The sequence below is a fragment of the Papio anubis genome, chromosome 11 (genome assembly GCF_008728515.1).
Source record: "Papio anubis isolate 15944 chromosome 11, Panubis1.0, whole genome shotgun sequence".
Classification (NCBI taxonomy): Eukaryota; Metazoa; Chordata; class Mammalia; order Primates; family Cercopithecidae; genus Papio; species Papio anubis.
Window position 1 is genome coordinate 98905345 of NC_044986.1, and position 13575 is coordinate 98918919.

General features: G+C 35.2%; 1 protein-coding gene and 1 long non-coding RNA gene across 3 annotated transcripts in view; both read right to left on the bottom strand.

Annotated features, from left to right (window-relative positions):
- The window catches only part of RAB18 (RAB18, member RAS oncogene family), a 38063-nt gene that overhangs the window by 18714 nt on the left and 5774 nt on the right, over positions 1-13575 (bottom strand). The gene's annotated exons all lie outside the window — the stretch shown is intronic.
- Positions 8792-10301, bottom strand: LOC110744087. The gene is made up of 2 exons (XR_002524209.2): positions 10253-10301; positions 8792-9471 (listed from the first exon to the last, which is right to left on the bottom strand). It is a non-coding gene; the product is annotated as an uncharacterized LOC110744087 (long non-coding RNA).

Sequence of the window (13575 nt, forward strand, 5' to 3'; positions counted from 1 at the left end):
CTACAGAGGAAAACATCAGTGAATGTGATGACACAGCAATAGAAACTACCCAAAAGGAAGCAGAAAGAAAAGATTCAAAGAAAATGAGAGACCATCAATCATCTGTGGGACAACTTCAAGCAGCCTAATATGCAAACAATGGAGTTGATGAAAAACAAGAGAGATGGGAGGAAAAATATATCTGAAGAAATAATGGCTGAAATTTTTCAAATTTGATGAAAAATATAAATCTACAGATCAAAAAAGTTCAATAAGCCCCTGGCAAAAAACAAAAAAAGAAGAAAAACTCAAAGACATCATAATGAAATTATTCTAAGTATTTTAAATTAAATATTTTAAATGAAAAGAAAAACATAACATTAAAATTTGTATGATGCCACTAAAGCAATACTTATAGGAACATTTATAGCACTAAATGCTCACATTAGAAAAGTAACCTAAAATCAATGACTTAGGCTTCTAAATTAAGACAACAGAAAAAGCAGCATATTAAATCCAAAGAAGTAGAAGAAAGAAAATAAAGTTCAAACCAGAAATTAAAAACAGAAAAACAACAACAAAAATCCATGAATCCAAAAGTTGGTTCTATAAGAAAACCAATAAAACTGATAAAACTTCTAGTCAAATTGATCAGGAAAAAGAAGCCAAAAAACATTATAAAGGATGAAAAAAAAAATCACACCATTCATAGATTGTACAGAGGTTAAAGGAATGACAGAATGTTATGAACAAGTTTATGCCAATAAATTTGACAACCCAGATAAAAGGGACAATTTCCTTGAAAGATTAAAAGCTACCAGAATTTACTGAAATAGATCACAAAGGAAATATTTATAGAATATAGATTAAAAAGGAAATGTGAAGAGAGTCAAAGCATATTATTATGAAAAATCCTAAACATAAAAGAAGGCAGTAATGGAAGAATTCAGAAACAAAAACTCTTTAAGGAAATAAATAGCAAAATGGCAGAGGTCCTTCCTTACTGGTATATTAAATACAAATAGAATAAACTCTCTTATCAAAAGATTGGCAGAATACTTTTTAAAAATTCAACTACATGCTTTCTATCAGAGATTCACTTTTGGTCTAGAAATACGTTGAGAGTGAAAGGACAGGAAAAGATATTCCAAACAAATAGTAACCAAAAGAAAACAAAGGTAATTATACTAAAATCAGACAAAATAGACTTTTAAGTCAAAAACTGTTAGGAGACCAAAGACAAAATATTTTGATAAAAAGGCCAATTCTCAAGAAGATACAACAATTATAAACATATACACCATAGAACAGAAGTCCAATATATATGAAGCAAACACTGATAGAATTAAATGGAAAAACAGTGTTACAACAGTAGGAGATTCTATGTATTTATTTTCCTAAACACAAGCCCTCCACTGAAAATACTGATTATTTTTATTGCCTGACAGAATTCCAAAACGTCTGTTTTCCATTTTTTTTTTTTTTTTTTTTTTTACAAATTACATTTTATTTAGATTTTTACAATTACAGTTTTATTACAAAGGATACAATATCAGGACCAACCAAAAAGAAAAACACATAAGGATGAGGTCTGGGAGGGTCCCTAACGTGGAGCTTTCATGCCTCCCCCCTCCTCTCCCCGCAGAACCAGAGCACATCACCCTCTTTTTTTTTTTTTTTTTTTAATCCTCCCACATACTTTATTTTACTTTTTTTTATTTCAATAGGTTTTTAGGAACAGGTGGTATGTGGTTACATGGATAAGTTCTTTAGGGTAATTTCCGAGACTTTGGTGCACCCATCACTCGGGCAGTGCGCACTGTACCCAGTGTGCAGTTATTTTATCCCTCTCCCTGAGTCCCCAAGGTCCACTATATCATTCTTATGCCTCTGTGTCTTCATAGCTTAGCTCCCACTTATAAATGAGAACATACAATGTTTGGTTTTCCATTCCTGAGTTACTTCACTTAGAATAATGGTCTCCAATTCCAGCCAGTTTGCTGCAAATGTCATTATTTTATTCCTTTTCATGGCTAAGTGGTATTCCATGGTATACATATGCCACATTTTATCTACTCGTTGATTGCTGGGCATTTGGGCTGGTTCCATATTTTTGCAATTGTGAATTGTGTTGCTATAAACATGCATGTGCAAGGGTCTTTTTCATATGATAAACAGTCAGAGATTTTAATACACCACTTCCAATTATGAATAGGGTACTGAGATATATTATCAACAGAAAATAAAGGATTTCAAGGCCAGTTAGAGCCAACAGAATACTCCGTACAACAACAAATTTTTTTCAAATGTACATGAAACATTCTCCAGGATAGGCCATATGTTGGCTACAAAACAAGTCTTAATACATATAAAAACAATGAAATCATGCAAACCACTTTTCTGATTACAATGGAATAAACCTAGAAATTAATGTCAGAAGGAATACTGGCAAATTCACGAATACATGAAAATGAAACAATACCCTTTTAAACAACCAATAAAAATCATAGAGAAAAATTAGAGAATGCCTTGAGACTAATAAAAATACAATATATTAAAACTTAGGGAATGCAGTGAAAGCAATGTTAACAGACATTTTTTTTTTGAGATGGAGTCTTGCTCTGTCACCCAGGCTGGAATGCAGTAGTGCGATACTGGCTCACTGCAACCTCTGCCTCTTGGGTTCAAGTGGTTTACCCATCCCAGCCTCCCTAGTAGCTGGGACTACAGGTGCCTGCAACTATGCCTGGCTAATTTTTGTATTTTTAGTAGAGACAGGGTTTCACCATGTTGGCCAGGCAGATCTCGACCTCCTGACCTAAGGTAATCTGCCTGCCTTGGACTCCTAAAGCGCTAGGATTACAGGCATGAGCCACCACGCCTGGCACAGAAATTTATAGCTGTAAATGAATATATTATAAAGGAAATAAAACTTCAAATCAATAACCTAACTTCATACCTTAAGGAACTAAAAGAGAAGAGTAAACTCTGTGCAAAGCTAGCAGGGCAAAAGTAACAAATAATATGAGCAAAGATAATTAGAGAATAAAACACAGTAAGGAAAACTGATAACCAAAGTTGTTTTTTCTTAAAGATCAACAAAATAGACAAACTTTTAAACTAGATTAACTTTAAAAAAAAAAAGAGAGAGAGAGTGAGAGAAAAGATTCAAATTACAAAACTCAGATATGAAAATAGGGCCATTACTACCAATTTTACAGAAAAAAAAAGGATCATAAGAGAATACTATGAACAACTGTATGTCAACAAATTGGATAACCTAAATTAAATTGGCAAATTTTAACAAATACACAATCTGCCAAAATTTACTCATGAATAGAAAACTTGAATAGACCCATAACCAGTAAGAAGACTGAATCAGTAATCAATCAAGTTTATTCCCAGAATGCAAGAACAGTTGAACTTCAAGAAAAATGAATCAAAGTAATATATCACATTAAGAGAATGAAAGGTTTTAAACACATGATGATCATCTTGATGCAGAAAACGCATTTGACAAAATTCAATTCCCTTTCATGATAAAAACACTCAACAAATTAGGAATAGAAGGGAATTTCCTCAACATGATATACACCACATATGAAAAACCCATGGCTAAGTCATACTCAATGGTGATAAAGCTTTGGGTTTTTTCCAAGTTGTTTTGGCTAGTCTACTTCCTTCGCATTTCCTAGTGAATTTTAGAATCAGCTTGTTGATTTAAAAATAAAAGCCTGCTGGGATTTTGATAGGGATTATGTTGAATCTATAGATCACTTTGGGGAGAACTGACCTCTTAGCAATATTAAATCTTATGGCTACTGAAAAAGTGATATCTTTCCATTCATTTAGGCCTTTAAAAATTAATCTGAAAGTATTTTGTAATTTTCAGTATTACACATCTTTGACAATTTTGGCAAATTGAGCCCTAGGTATTCCATAGATTTTTATTTAAAATTGTACTTAAATTTTTCGTCTTCCTTTTATTCGTTACTAATATATAGAAATACAATTGACACTTTAAATATAGATTTTGTATTCCTGTGGATTTTTACATTCTTCTTTTCCAATCTGGATGCATTTCTTGTCTTACTGCCCTGCCTAAAAATTTCTAGTACAATAGAAGTGGTGAGAGCTTATATCCTTATTCTATTCCTTATATTAAGGGGACAACATTCTTTCATCATTAAGTATGATGTTAGCTGTATGCTTTTTATATATATCCTTTTATCAGGTTTCTATTCACAGTTTACTGAGTGATGTTATCAAGGATACATGTTGGATTTTTCTCAAATGCATTTTCGGCATCTATTGAGACGATTATGTGATATTTCTTTTTTAGTTTAAAGTAGTGAAGTATGCACTGATTTTTTTATTCAATGTTAAACCAACTTTTCCTTTGTGGGATAAATCCCACTTCGTTTTGTGTTGTTCTTCATATGTTTCATATCAATTGATAATTTTTCAAAAGCACAAAAGCTATTCAGTGTAGAAAGGACAGTCTTTTCAACTAATAGTGTTAGAACAACTGGATATCCATATGCCAGGAAAAAAAAAAAAAAGAACTTCATACCTTACATTGTATTCAAAACTTAATTCAAAAAATTATACTTAATGTAACACTTTAAACTATAAAACTTCTGGAAGAAAATATAGGGGAAAATCACTGCAACCTTCTACCAGACAAAAGATACAACACTGAAATCATCATCCACAAATGGAAAAATTAAGAAATTAGATTTCATCAAAATAAAAAACATATGCTGTTAGAAACATACTTTTACACGAATGAAAAGACAAGCCAGAGACTGGGAGGAAAACATTTGCAAGCATATATCATCTAATAAGGGACTTAAATGCAGAATATATTTTTAAAACTCTCAAAGCCCAACAAAAAGCAAAAAACCCACTTAAAAATTAATGAAAAACTTGAACAGACACTGCAAAAAAAAATACATATATACAGTCTATATAAATGTGTGTATAGACATTAAAAAGACACTCAACCTCATTAGTCATTAGCAAAATTCAAATTAAACCACAATGAGATCCAAACACATACCTACTTACCCATTTGAAAATAAGGTGAAAATTTAAAAGGCTGCTCGTAGAAATATAAAAGGTGAGGGGTACAGAAGAATAAGAATTCTCATATGAAGCTAGTGGGAATGTAAAAATGATACAACCACTTTATAAAAATATGGCCAAACTGTTTTCCAAAGTTAAATATGCATTTACCATATGACCCAGGAATTCCATTATTGGGTATGTATTCTAAAGAAATAAAAATTAGTATTCATACAAAATCCTGTACCTGAATGTTTACAACAGGACTATTCATAATCACTAAAAACTAGAAACAACACAAATGTCTTAAAATAGATGAATAGATAAACCAACTAAAACTGTGGTACATCCACACAATGGAATATAGCTCAGCAATAAAAAGGAACAAACAATTCACAGGAACTTGGATGAAGCTCAAAGGCATCAAGCTAGGTGAAAGCAGTCTCAAAGGTAACATACCATATGACTCCCCTTATATGACATTCTCAAAAAAGATAAAACTATAGACCAGATAAGTGGCTGCTGAGGTTAGAGGCAGGAGGACCAGACTAGAACAGAACAGAAAGTGATAGCACCATGTAGTTTTGGGGATGATGGAACTAGTTGGTATGCCAACTGTGGTAGCAATTATATGACCATAAACACTTGTTTTAATACGTATGTTAAAAATCAAACTGTACATCAAAAAAATCAACTTTAATGTATAATTTAAAAAAAAATACTGCTATGAACTCCTATGTAAGAAACACGATAGATCAAAAATATTTTCTGAAAGAATAAATTATCAAGAATGTGTATTGTAAAACCTCTACTTCTTTTCAATTTAGGATTTACTTTGTTGTTGTCAAGTCTGAGACTGATTCTGTATAACTGTTCCATGGGCTTTTAAAGTAGTGAGATCTTTATTCAAAAGATTTGCTGATTGTGTTAGTCCAATTCCCTATGCCTTTATCTGTATCTTTTGGGTCTATCTATCTACAAAAGAAATGCAGCAAATCTAATACAACTGTGTTTTCATCAAATTCTTTTTTTTTCTTTGAGACAGAGTCTCGCTCTGTCATCCAGGCTGCAGTGCAGTGGCGTAATCTCGGCTCACTGCAATCTCTGCCTCCCGGATTCAAGTGATACTCCTGCCTCAGCCTCCCGAGTGGCTAGGACTACAGGTGTGAGCCACCATGCCTGGCTAATTTTTGTATTTTTAGTAGAGACAGGGTTTCACTGTGTTGGACAGGCTGGTCTCGAACTCCTGAAATCAGATGATCTGCCCTCCTCAGCATCCCAAAGTGCTGGGATTACAGGTGTGAGTCACCGCACCTGGCCCTCATTGAATTCTTTTCTTGAGTTTTGAAGTTTTTATAGAGAGCTTCTACGTTTGGTGCCTACTTATTTATGACTGTTATAGCTGCTTAGTTAATTTACTGGGCCAACATTACATACTATCCACTTTATTCTGTCCAGTGCATTAACCTTAAATTCTACCTAACTTAGGCTTTATTTTACCACATCACTTTTGCATTTTTGCATTTGCCTGGGTCATCTATTTTCAACCTTCTCTTACTTCTTTTTCAACTCTAGCTGATAATCTGAATTAGTATGAGAAGTGGACCCAGGCACATTGAATTAATTAACATATTTAATTTTACTGCTTCCCTCTTAATTATATTTAGCATTCTTTGACATTCAGGTCAAATATGTGGTTGATATACTGTGAAATAATTAAAAGAATTCCAAATTAGAAGTTGGGAGGCTGGAGTTAGCCCCAGCCTTCTGACTAAGGTATAGCCTAAGGAATATAGACTAAGGTATAGAAATCAAAGATTTCTTTCTTTTTTTTTTCTTTTTTTTCTTTCTCTGTCACCCAGGCTGGAGTGCAGTGGTGCGATCTTGGCTCACTGCAACCTCTACCTCCTGGGTTTAAGTGATTCTCCTGCCTCAGCCTCCCAGGTACCTAGGATTACACACACCTGCCAACATGCCTGGCTAATTTTTATATTTTTAGGGGAGATTGAGGTTTCACCATGTTGACCAGGCTGGTCTCGAACTCCTGACCTTCAGTGATCCACCTGCCTCGGCCTCCCAAAGTGCTGAGTACAGGCGTGAGCCACCGCGCCTGGCCCAAAGATGTCAAATGTTCAAAGGGGAAAACAAAACTAAAAATTCAAAGTATCCAGAGCAATGACAAAGAAACACTCCATACCAAAACCTATGGAACACAGAATTGGTTCTTAGAGAACATCTTTAACAAAGAATAAGGATTAAAAATAAGGGGACTTAATATTTATGTTAACAAGCCAAAAAATATGCCAAAAGAAAAGCAGGAAGAACAAGGGAAAAAAATTAAAGCAATCCTCAAAACAGTAAAATAGATACATTCCTTAGGAGAAGAACAAAAATAGACAATTTTAGAAATGAAGAGCCACAATCACAGATAATGAAAAGTTTAAAATAATACTATGTGCAACTAACTTAAGAGAAAATGAATATTTTCCCAGTTACACTCCCAAGACTATTCTAAGAATAGAAAACTTGAAGAGGTTGGAATGGTAAAGAAGGAAGGAGGATCAGATTGATTCAACAGGTAAAATGTAACCCTTAAAGAACAGATAATTCCAATATTATTTAAGCTTGTCATGAAATTTTTTCTTTTTTTTTCTTTTTTTATTTTTTTGAGACAGGTCTTGCTCTATCACCCAGGCTAGAATACAGGGGTACGATGACAGCTCACTGCAGCCTTGACCTCCCAGGCTCAAGTGATCCTCCTGCCTTGGCCTCACAAAGTGCTGGGATTATCGGCATGAGCCACTGCGCCCAGCAGAAGTCATAGGTATTTTTGAAAGCTCACTAAGGAAATAACATCAACCCATAACAACCACAATTTGTCTAAGTGTAGTTGAAATATGCCAACCCTCAAAAGACATTTTCACATATTTTAACAATTATAAGTCTTAAAATAGATTAAGAAATATGTGTGAGCCAGTCTGAAGTAGAAAAATGGTTTTACATTCATTTTCTAGGTTTTTATTTGAAAATAGTTTTTTAAGGCACCCTTTTTATATTCAAAAGTTACATAAAACGGGGTAAATAAAAAACAACGTAAAGCAAATTGTGCCTAATCAGATTATATAAAATTAGTATAACTAATTTCTACAGGATCTAATTTCCATGCTTACCAATGCCATCTATGCTACCAATTACTTAGATAAGTACCTGATTAAGGACCACCATGTGACCCTGTCATAGCAGAAAAATAAACCTAATACTATCTTTTATCAAACACTCCTATGTAATAAGCAAACAAAAAAACTGGTCAAGATACTTTTGCAGGCTGAGAGCGGTGGCTCACACCTGCAATCCCAGCACTTCGGGAGGCCAAGGTAGGAGGACTGCTTGAACCCAGGAGTTCAAGATCAGCCTAAGCAACATGGTGAGACCCTATCTCCAAAAAAATACAAAAATCATCCGGGCATGGTGGCACGTGCCTGTAGTTCCAGTTCAGGAGGCACAGGTGGATCACTTGAGCCCAGGTGGTCGAGGCTGGAGCGAGCTGTGTTTGTGCCACTGCATTCCAGCCTGGTGACAGAACAAGACCCTGCCACCAAAAAAAAAAAAAAAAAAAAAAAAAAAACCCTGCAATTTTGTGTATATAACTGTTTATTTTTACGTCAGAAATGTTATCTTGTACTACATTTTTAAAAATTTATGTTTCCGTATGTTTCCTTCTGAGTCTCAATATGCATATGTTGGATTTCCTTCTCTGATTTCCATATCTATCATTTTCTAATTCACTTTAACATTTTCATTAATTTTGGTAAATTCTACTTGCTTTTTCCATTTCTAGACTCTGTCTCTTATTGTATCTTCCACAGTTCTCTATTATCTACGTGATCCTTTCAATTTCATCTTCATTTCAGTAAAGGTTTTCTTTTCTAATTTCATTTATTTTTCTTTCCACTCAATCAGCTTACCTTGCATTTTCTCATGCAATCACTCTATTTCTTCCCTGGCCTCTTATATCAACTGCTTTGAGCTGCTAATGAAGTAAATACTTCATTAAGCTTTCTAAACTCATGGCAAAATGTTTGGTCACAATGTTCATCTTCTTTATGGCAATATTTTAGGTTACTGTTCTTCATTTGTCCTTCGTTTTTCTGTTTCTTTCTTCCTTTCTGATTTCCAAACATTTGTGGCAGTCAAGCTTAATGAATTCCTTTTGGTTATTCATCTTTGAAGAAGTGCTGGTTGTACGGAACCTGATATTTGTAAGAGGTTCATGCAGAAGGCCAGAGTGCCTCCAGTTCTGGACTGACAACCTTTTCGTGATTCAGAGATTTACCTAAGAGACAGTTTAGCGTTTTACTTCTCAACAGCCAGTGCAGACAGGCAGTCTGGAGGTTTTTCACAATGCAGTCATCTCCTCCCCAACTGCTGTAGAGACAGACACATATTACTTCCTGCAAAAATGGTTTGTTTATGTGACTCCCCATTTGGCTTCATTTCCCTGACTTCTTAGAATCAAACTAGGTGCAGGAAAGCTCCTGCCTTGAGCTGAAGAAACCCATTTCACTTTTGTAAACAAGGGGTTTAGGTTTTATACCTCAGGGGGGCCTTGCAGTTTCATGTTTCTTGCTGTCTCTGAGCTCCACAGCCATGGCATTCTATCTACTTCTTCCCACATGCAGCCAGCCTGATCGCCACTGCTCCTGGCAACAATTCCACCTATTTTGTGGCTTGGGGTTTTTAACTGTCTTCTAGTTTAGTGGAATGCTGGGTTTGTGTGTCAGTTTTTCCCTCTCTTTGTTGTTTTTAGCTAATTGCCAACAAAGAAAAATGCTAACTTTATAGTACCATCTGCAATTGCAAATCCAACAATTATCTTAAAAGAGTATTTTATACAAGACGGAAACTTAAGTGTCTCACTAAGTTACTAAAAGGTAACAATACACTTTCCTTACTACTATTTTACTGTGGGGTAAAACACCAGTTTTCCATAAAACACTAATTTTCACAAGGTCATTAAGTAATTGTTTTTATTTTAAAAACTCATGTGTGGGCTGGGCGTGGTGGCTCACGCCTGTAATCCTAGCACTTTGGGAGGCTGAGGCAGGTGCATCGTTTGAGGTCAGGAGTTCAAGACCAGCCTGGCCAATATACTGAAATCCCATCTCTACTAAAAATATAAAAATTAGCAAGGCATGGTGGCACGCACCTGCAATCCCAGCTTCTTGGGAGGCTGAGGCAGGAGCATCACTTGAACCTGGGAGGTGGAGACTGCAGTGAGCTGAGATCATGCACTACTGCACTCCGGCCTGGGCAACACAGAGAGACTCTCATCTCAAAAAAAACCAAAAAAAAACAAAAACAAAAATATATATATATACACATATATATACATGTTATTACCTAAGGCAGAAAGTAATCTGATGCTTCAATGTAAAAGATACTTTGTTCAACATATTCAAGATCCAGGGCCTATTTGGGGAACAAATTATATATATTTTCACCAGCATACTATAATCTTAATATTTGCCTTTGCAGAAGACAAAGCCTTTTTAGTAATAAAGACAACCCACGATTTGGCATGCTACTAGTCCCCAAATTCCATTTGAGTTTGTAATGTAGACAGTTAATATTATATGTATGTTCATTCCTTCAGTAAAATTTTAACTTTAGGCAAGTTTATTTTTCTGCCAGTTGCTACTGCTCTCCTCCTGGCAAGCCATTACCAATAAGTACTCAGACAGGTTTTGACCAAAATAAGGTTTTACTACTAAGTAATTTTTATAGGAGTAAATAATACACCAGTCTGGGCACAGTGGCTCACACCCATAATCTCAACACTTTGGGAGGCCCAAGGTGGGTGGATCACTTGAGGCCAGGAGTTCAAGACCAGCCTGGCCAACATAGGAAAACCCGTCTCTACTAAAAATACAATTAGCCAGGTGTGGTGGTGCATGCCTGTAGTCCTGGCTACTCAGGAAGCTGAGGCACCAGAATCACTTGAACAGACAGGTAGAGGCTGCAGTGAGTCAAGGTTGTGCCACTTCATTCCAGCCTGAGCAACAGAGCGAGACTGTCTCAAAAAAAAAAAAATTAATTAATTAAATAATAATAATAAAGCCAAATTACAATGGATTTTGAATTAGTGTTTTAAATGATTCCCTTTCCTATGACACAAATAACAGTAAATCTGTAAATGTTAATATCATGCAAAAGCTAAGTAATGCCTAATTTATTGAAAATTTACAGGCACCATGAGTTCATATGAAGAAAAAGAAACAAACAAACATGAGCTCCTCCTGAGCTGGGCATGGTGGTGCATGGCTGTGGTTCCACCTACTTGGGAGGCTGAGGCAGGAGGATCGCTTGAGCCCAGGAGTCTGAGGCCAGCCTGGGCAACACAGCAAAACACTGCCTCATAAAAAAAGAAAAAAAAAAAAAGAGCTCTTACTTACAGAATTCCAAACAAGATATGTAGACAGAGTGATGGCATTTTTTAAAAAATTCCCATTTGATAACAATCACAGTTGGAATGACAAGATCATATACTGTCCTTATCACTTGTCACAGGCAAGAATTATCAATGGATGCTACAACAAGAGGGCAAAAGGTGTAAGACGGAGGATACCTATATAGTCTCAATGTATCTCTCTACAATAAATATATATATTAGTTATGAAGGGAAAAATAATAACTTCACAGAGGAGTAAGCTGGCATATATCACCTTAAGTAACCAAAGTCCCACCACTAGTAAATGGGATAAATAGACACAATGTGCCTCTTGACACTATGCTCTGGAAAACACTTCTGTGGAATTCCTGCCAAAACTGCATAATCTGAATCTAACTGTAAGGACACACCAGACATACACAAATTGAGAGACATTCTACAAAATAATTATTTACTCTTCAAAAATGTCAAGGCCCTGAAAAGGCAAATAAAGACTGATGAATTGTTGATTAAAAGAGGCTGAAGAGGCTCGACACGGTGGCTCAAAGCTGTAATCCCAGTACTTTGGGAGGCTGAGATGGGTAGATCACTTGAGGTCAGGAGCTCGAGACCAGGTTGGCCAACATGGCAAACCCTGTCTCTACCAAAAATACAAAGAAAAATTAGCCAGGCATGGTGGGATGCGCCTGTAGTCCCAGCTACTCAGGTGGTTGAGGCAGGAGGATCACTGGAACCTGGAAAGTGGAGGTTGCACTGAGCTGAGATGGTGCCACTGCACTCCAGCCTGAGCGACAGAGCAAGACTTTGTCTCAAAAATAAATTCTTTAATTAAATGAAATAAAAGAGACTAAAGAGAAATAACTAAATTCAACATATGATCCTGGACCCAAAACAATTATTTGTCTTTTGCTATATGAGACATTAATGGAACAACTGATAAAATCTGTGAATAGACAATAAAATGTATCTATGTTCATTTAAGAAATACACATTAAAATATGCAGACATTGAAGACATCATGTCTACAAACTACTCTCAATTCATTTTTTTAAAAAAGAATACTGTGTGTATGTAGAGAGAGAATGATAAAGCAAATGTGACAAACATTAACATTTAGAGTAATTTAATAGGATACACATGAATTATTTGTGCTATTTTTACAAATCTGTGGTCTGAAATTGTTTCACAATAAAATTTTAAAAATAGACACACAATAAATGAAAACAAATAAAGGCAGTTAAGAAAAAACTCTTTATTTTCCCTGACAATAATGCTAGGATCATCTTTACTATATTCTCCTCATCAGATCATGAAATTTTAAAGCTGGAAAAAAAAGTATTCTCTCTCCCCAAATCCTTCCAATTTACAGATGAAGTTAGTAAGTCAAGTGACTTCATCAAGATTACACATAATTCAAGGCAAAGCCAACCAAGACTATTATCTAGCTCTGACTCAGCTCAGCTACCTTTCAACTATTCCAAGTGGTCTCTTCATCCCTTTACGTTGCCTACAGTCTAAACACATGATACCAAAATACTTATCTCTATCTTCTCATATATTCTCATAAGTTAGTGTGACTAACCACTTTCAGGCAATCTAAATTTTATCCTTAAAAGGCATTTAAGTATCATTGCTCCTAACAATCCTTAATAACTAGTATCAATATATACGTAAAGATAAGAATACATGTCAAGCACTGTAGCAAATGCTGAACATACAAAATTAACACACTCTGTTAGGTCCATAACGACGGAGACCAAGTTTCCCTGGCATACAATAAGTATTCAAATATAACTGTTGTATATTACAAAATAAAAGACAATCCAAAGTATAGGAAAGAAATGTGTGTACAGAAAATTACATTAGCAGTTTTAATAAAGTGCCATGAGACAACAGATAAGGAAGTTATTTTCTCTTGGTAAGATTTAGAAAAGCTTCAGACATTTAATGATACCAAAATAAGTCTTGAAGGACAAATAAGATTTCAACAAACATGGAGGCAGTGGGGTGGTGAGAAGAAGGTAGAAGAATTTAGATTAAAAAGGCCAAAGGCAAGAAAATACTGGCCATTTCTATAGAAT